Raw genomic sequence first — 7627 nt, 5'->3', positions numbered from 1 at the left:
CCCACTAATGGCAGATCTACCTGTTTTTCGAGCCACCTTCAGTCGGTGTCAACTATGGCATTATTGTCTCTAACCACTCCCGTATGGGTAGAGCCAGTGCCTGAGCGAAAGAATGAGAGGAGCAAGCTGTTGCTCATGCAGCATGCTCCCTCTCTCCACGCAGTTGATGGATCCAAAGGCATAGATCGATACGGTTTAGCACCAGCGGCGTCGCAGGGGTTGCCAGAATGAGGTAGCAAGCGACAACGAACTGCCGTCGGGACTCCGGCTCCGGGTTTTTCCTCAGGGTTGACTCCCGAAGCTTTTTCATCTTATAGATACCACAAGGCAATGGATTGTTTTGTATAAGGTGGACAAAGCCTTTGACCACACACCATTGCAGTGGCTGGAATGGTGCGAATCCTTTGACCACTGAAACACCCTTACAGAGCTGTGGCAATGGGTCAGGTGAGCTACTAGCTGCTCAGCCCCGGGGTGCACACACCAAGACCCTCAATCAGCAGAAAACAGACTGGTGCAGGAGTTCTCTGTGAGAACAAGCAGCAACAGTCTGCCAGCTGAACAGAGGGCAAACCAACAATGCCTACAACCAGGCATACTTGTTCATATAAGAAAAAGGGCAGCAAACCCAATAACTCAGATCTTCTCTCTGAAGGAACTAAGAAAGCCTACAAAAAATAGCTCTTTCACAGCCCATGGTTCTGATGGGAACTCGTACCCCATCATTCCCCACCTAGGACTGGCAGGCTAGCTTGCACTCCTGCAACTCATAACAAGTCCTGGGAAACTTCCACTCTACCCCAGAGCTGGAAGAGGGCTATCATAGTTCCCATCCCAAAACCAAAGGAGCCAGGGAAGTACCATCCCATCTCTCTCCTCAGCTGTCTGGGTAAGACGGCCGAGAGGACGGTACTAAACCGACTCCAGTGGAAAATGAGACCCCCACATGAACACCTCCACGGATTCACAAGAGGCATGGGCACAGCGCACAGCATAGCCACATTCTTAAGCACAATCAGCACTGTCACTTCTGTGCTAGTATTCGTAGACCTGGAGAGGGCTTTTGAATTGGAAGTCCTCTTGCTATTCACGAGACCCTGATCCAGAGAGGAATCAGAGGAAAGCTCTTGGCTTGGATAGATAACTATTTCAGGAACAGAACAGCCAAAATCATATTCCAAGGTCACCTATCATAGCACATGCCACTAGAAAATGGAACACCTCAGGGTGTGGTCCTCAGTCCAGCCCTTTTCAACACCCTAATGTCCTGCATCCTCAACATATACCTCCCAGTGGGATGCAAGATCATCTCCTATGCAGACGATCTCGCAATCATTTCCACTGGACCACACTGCCTAAGTAAAGCCTAGTACTGTCTGGACCTTGGATTTTTATGAGTGTTGTAGGACAGGACTAAAGGAGAGGGTCCTGTACTTGGTTGAACGAACCAAAGCAAGACTGTCTGTCATGAGAGCAATGACTGGGAGACACATAGGAGCTAGACATAAAAAAATAAGACAATTTTATGTACATGCCATCTGTCCCTTTGTGGACTATGCTTCTGTCTCCCTGATTGCCGTAAAGCAATTGGAGACAGTTCAGAATGAAGCTGCCAGGATCATTCTGGGTGCCCTAAGGTCGCCCCCTGGACTCACGAATTGATCTAATTGCAGCTCAAGTCCATCCAAGCTCCCAGAAACACAAATATGACACAAAAGGTACTCAAACGCCTAGAGCAAGATCACGAGCTGTTTGCAAACAACTCCTGGCTGTCACACATAGCGAGGATGTTGATACGCTATCAGCTCAAAAAATAAATACTTGCCAAGGGCATGGACTCCCCCCCACCCTGACTTTATTGAAGCCCTGCTGTGGGCACAAACCTTGATCGAGTTCTCTGTTATGAGCTTGTCAAGAAGAAAGAATCAATACCCCATACCTAGTCTAAAGGCAGGATCTGAGAGGGTCATTGCAGCCATCACTCCTCCGGGTAGTAGAACCTACTTCACAGATGGATCAGTTGATCCCTTAGACCACACTGCAAGCGCCGGCTTTGCAGCAATAGCTGCCACACAATCCATGAGGGTAACAGACAACACCTCCTCGCTACAAGCAGAAACAGTTGTGATCATGGGAGCCTTAGCCTAAGTGTCCCTGAGGGAAGGACATGTGGTCGCACATACAGACTCCAGGGCAGCCATTGACTGTCTACAGTAAAGCTCACCCAAAGACAACATCTACCTCCTGAAAACTGTCCTTACCATAGCACAGAGGATTATTGCTCAGGGTAGAAGAATAATAGACATCAGAGGGAATAAGCTTGCTGACAGACTAGCTGACATTGGCAAAGGTATGCCCCCAAATCCCATGATCATAAAACCAAGCCAAAAAATCAGCTCGTACCTTCCTCCTGCAGCTTCACAGAGAGAAAACGAGATCCTCCCTCTCAACCAGATGGTACTCAGACGCCACAGGCTATGAGCCACTGGCAGTCTCTGAAGCAATCAATAGAGGTACGGAAGTCATTCTTCACAGAATCAGACTAGGTTACCATTGCGCATGGCAGATCATAGAGACAATTGACTATGCAGACAGATGTTACATGCACTGTGGCGAGCTGAACGCCACATTGGTACATTACTTACAGAATTGTGAGCACACAATTTCTAAGATAGGGTCAACCCACAACAGCCGCCGGGCTGGTAAAGAGATTATGCCACATGCTTACATCATAGCAGCAGGAGCGCTTGCTGGCAATCCCACCACGGTAAGCATAGAGTGTCAGAGAATAAAATGAGACAGCCATATATAGCTGACACAAGCCGGGCCATATGTATGAAGGCCCGGGCGAAGCCAGATCTTCGCAAATCTTAAAAGAACGAACGAATGCGCGTCTCGGTGCTTCAATCGTATGAGCGCAAGTGTGCAGCGGGTGCAGCTTTCCAAGGTTTACGGCCATGAGCCAGGCTTAAAATTAACTTATGGTGATAATTTATGTAAGCTCATACAAAGTAGGGTGTCTGTAGTGCACTACAATTATTCGCAACGAAAGAGACTACCATCAGTTACTTACAGGTTACATATACACCAATACCTTAAACTAAAGAAACAAATCCAGCATTACTGAGGACAAGATATGGACGTCTTAAAAGTGATTTGGGTTCAGTATGGCAATACTAGTGTGAATTCCATGTAGAGTGGGCAGGTATGGTGTTTTAGAGGTTAATCAGTAATCTAAATCTATGTGGGAATGAGCGGCCAATTAGCATGGCAAGTATGTAGAAAAAGTGAATAAGAGAACACAACGATGTGTGTATACAACAATCAAACATAATTAATTAAACTCAAAGATAATAATTTGTTCTTGGTATAATAATAATATATGCTAAACTGTACGATGTGAGGAAAAATGATAAGACAGAAAAATACTAATAACACAATTTATCAATTACGGGTTGGTTAGGCAGGGGAATGAGGTGTAAGTTGAGGTGTGTGTCACTTAGGTTTGATCTCAGCATGTGACTTCGTTTGTTGTTAAAAAAAAAAAAAAAAAAAAAACAATGGTTGACAGCAAGAAGTTATGTAGTATAGATCATATTCCAAGGTCACCTATCATAGCACATGCCACTAGAAAATGGAACACCTCAGGGTGGGGTTCGTTCGTTGGTGGCGTGTACTTGAATCTGAAAGAAATCAACTTGTATTCAAGGTGTGGGTGGATATAGGGAGGGCAATAGTTATTCTGGCAACTAATAGGCACACTTACTTTTAACAGTAGTGAGGAAGGTTGGTGCTGGATAGCACTGCAACATCCTAGCTGTGTTGACAAGGGTTCGCAAAGAGTTTGGCGAGGCAGGTGAGCTGGATTGGTGAGTGTGGGTGGTGTAGAGTACAAGGATACGTCTTCAGTGACTTCATCAGGAGGGTAGCACAGGCCACCTCGAAATAGTAGGACAGACATGGTGTAGGTAAGTGCGATCGAAGAGGAACTTGGTAGCGATGGCTGGGCGTTAAAAGAGGTGAGGAGGCACTTCGACAGAAGTAGCTTGACGATAGATAGCGTGGATCGGCAACAGGCGTCAGTAAGGAGCGTGGTGATAGCTGAATTAGTGTCGGCGTTGTGAGGTTCTCGATCCCACTGCTGCCACCAGAATTGAGCAGCACATGAGGTTGGGAGCACCGCTGTCACCAGAGGTGAGCGAAAGGAGATGGACTTGGGGCGGGTCAGTAAAAGGATTTTATTCATGTGTGAAAAGAGAAAGCTAGCGGCATCTGCGCAAGGAAAAGGGCAGCTACTTGGACAGAAGTGTGAAATATACCATCCAGTCTTGCTACATACTGTTGACACTCAGTCAGTCACAACACACACACTGTCATAACTGCAAGATTACTCGGGACCTTTCGCTATGTGTGCCTCACTCCGAGCGCGGACTAAGGTCCTTCTCAATTAGCTTGCACAACTCATGGGGAACGAAGGTATCGGGCCTTTACATCGGCGCGACATGTAAAAGGAGCACCAAGGCAAAAATTCAGCAGTTGTCCCGTGACTTTGACCTGTTTGCTTCCTTCCCCACATGACCTCGCCTGCTCCGCTGGACCCTCTCCCTTCTATTTTTATATATCCTGTTTTTATGTGTAATTTAGTGCTTTAGCAGTAAAATCTTCTGTATGTTTCCTCTGGTGTGTTTCCATTGACCTGACTGCTCTGATTCCTTAAACTAAACCTTGACATTGGTGACCTTGCCAGGATCAGACGGTCTGGAAAACGGCACCATGAGAAACTACGTGCAAGAAGGTGAACTACTGGGCCTTGAACGTATGGCCTTCATACACTACATTCAGGAATAGGAGAGGATCAGACGTGAGCAGCCGACTCTTTACTATCAGAAACAGGAGGAACAGAGGCAGCTGTGGAAAGAGCAGCGTCGCAAGAACCGCGAGGAGGAAAGACATCGGAAAGAAGAGCAAGCACTATGGAGGAAAGTGGGTCCCCTTTTTTGGCCTTGCTCTGGCCCTCCTTACGCAAGGGAGCACGTCATCCGGGCAACTCAGGTGAAACTCCCGGTAGTAGAACGCTAACCAGAAGAGCGACTGACCACGGAGTCGCACATGGATACCATATGTCCGCTCAAGGAACCGTCGCAGCGGGAAATCTGTCGGCAAAGACGGACAAAAGCGGAGGAGACTCCAGGGGAACGGCCGTCGCAAGAAGCAGGTGCGGTCGAGGAAGCTTCAGCCGACGGTGAAATGCACGCTAGAGGAAGTGACTGCAGTGGCATGGTAAGTCAGAGGAGCTGGCCCGCCGTTGCATATCCGCTTGTGCAACTGGTGGGTGCGGAATGTGCACCCGAACGACCAGTTGGCGTGGGATGCCTGCCCAAGGATCTGGTGGGCATCGGACTGTCAAAGGAGCTGTCTGCCGAAGGCGCGCTCGAGGAGCTGTTTGCCGACGACGCACCGGAGGAGTTGCCTGCCGAGAATGCACTGGAGGAGCTGCTGCCGAGGACGCGATGGAGGAGCTGCCTGTCGAGGACGCGCCGGACATGCACACACACACACACACACACACACCACACACACACACACACACACACACACACACACACACACACACACACACACACTAACACACACGCGCGCGCGCGCGCGATCACAAAATGCCTGCGCTCCGACTCCTGGCTCCAGCCCGATCTCAAAATGACATATCGCCTTGAGAAGTCAAACGCAGTTGTCGTAGGGGAAGACGCCGCCGTGGCACAAGTGTTAGCACGCTGGACCGCGGTTGTGATTAGGAATGGCATCCATTGGGCAGGGGCGGTACTGCCAAATAACCTCTGAATAGTGAATTGAGTGAAGGCTTATGTCCTGCAGTGGAATAAATGGCTTTTATAAAAAAAAAAAAAAAAAAAAAAAAAAAAAAAAAATAATATATATATATATATAATATATATATATATATATATATATATATATATATATATATAACACACACACACACACACCACACACACACACACACACACCACATATATATATATATATATATATATATATATATATATATATATATATATAGTATATATAATAAGAATGGGATAAAGCTAAGGAAAAAATATATATGCATACACACACAGTTAGTCGCAAACATACACACAACACACAATTCCATAGCGTCTTTCCCAACATTATGTTCACCCAAACCCCAGAAATCCAGCCATACCAAATATGAGTAAATTTATTTATTACTGTTTTTTTCACGGTTTTATATGTATATCCCTTTAGGCGAATGGAACTCCAGAAGCCACGTTAAACACCCATTAAAACCCTCACTATCAGCGAAATCGCCGGTGAGATTTGACGTTCGGGAAGGGGCCAAGTGGGAAATAAAGTCCCTTTGGAGTCTCGAAAAAGATGAAGGGGGGAGGATCGGAGGGGGGATCGGCTTCGGCTTCGGGGTCGAGGTCTGGAAAAACTCAAAAGGCAAGGAATCGGACTCAGAGGACGAACATTCCGATTTAAAAATACTGGACTTGCAACCCGGCGACAAGGGCCCAATGAAATAGCCTCCTTTAAAACATCTGTTCCATCGAGAAGCTAAATCCGTTAGGTTACGTTTTTCTGAAGGGAATCTTACACGGGGAAAAATTTAGAGCTCTTAAATATTCACAAATGCTGCTCGAAAACCGGTGAGTGGCGAAAATAAATATCTCCTTTAAAACATCCTGTCCCCGTCGTCCCTTAAGTAGGCCGAAAGATAGTGGCAAAAAATCAGAAGATGAGGAAAGTGACGTGGAGCAATGAAAATAGCTTCCTTTTTTAAAAAGGTCGGTTTTGCGTCAAATTCCCCAGTGGGCCCAAAGATAGTAAGCAGGGGAAACAGAAAAAAGGAAAGTGTTACAATATGAAACGGAATGATCTTGGGCTGATCAGCTGGCATCCCCAAAAAAATTCCCCAAAAAAAAAGGGTTTTCGCCCTTTTTAACGAATCACATCATTCCGTCAATTCTTTATATTCTTTACCAAAATCATGCCCAATTAGATTTTTTTACCAAAAAATCATTCTTGCAACGGGGAAACCCAGTCAGGTTTTTTTATGAAATGTCACGCAAAAATAAAGGTAGGGGGGACATAAAGACAGCACTAAAAAAGAAAGAAGTTATCTGATGAGTACAGGGCCCCGACTGGGAAAGAGGGAGTGAGGAATTATTATTTTTTGTCCTAAATCCCACCCTCAATTTAACACTAATTTGGATATGTAAGTTTTAACCTTAGGATTCAGGGGGCCGGGGGAAGTCGAAGTTCACCCGCAATCACTGTTTTAAAAATATATTTATATTTCTGTTTTTGCTGTTTTGTTTTTGTACGATATCCCCCTATATTTATTTTTTACATATTTTTAAAATCAGCGTGCGTACTCACATCGCGCGGGCGATGCCCTTGCTGTCGAAAAAGTGGATCATAATGAGTCTCGGGGTGGACTTTTTCTCTGCTGGTCTTCTTAGGTCGGGGGAGCCAGACCCCGGGTCAAAATTCGCGCAAATTTTTTTGCAATTCAGTTCATCATGAATAATTTGGCACAGTTCCCCCACTGGCTTTAAAATTTATTATTGCTCTGTTTTACGCTCCC

The sequence above is a fragment of the Penaeus monodon genome, chromosome 3 (genome assembly GCF_015228065.2).
Source record: "Penaeus monodon isolate SGIC_2016 chromosome 3, NSTDA_Pmon_1, whole genome shotgun sequence".
Lineage (NCBI taxonomy): Eukaryota > Metazoa > Arthropoda > Malacostraca > Decapoda > Penaeidae > Penaeus > Penaeus monodon.
The sequence above is the reverse complement of the archived record's forward strand: the minus strand, read 5'-3'. Positions refer to the sequence as shown.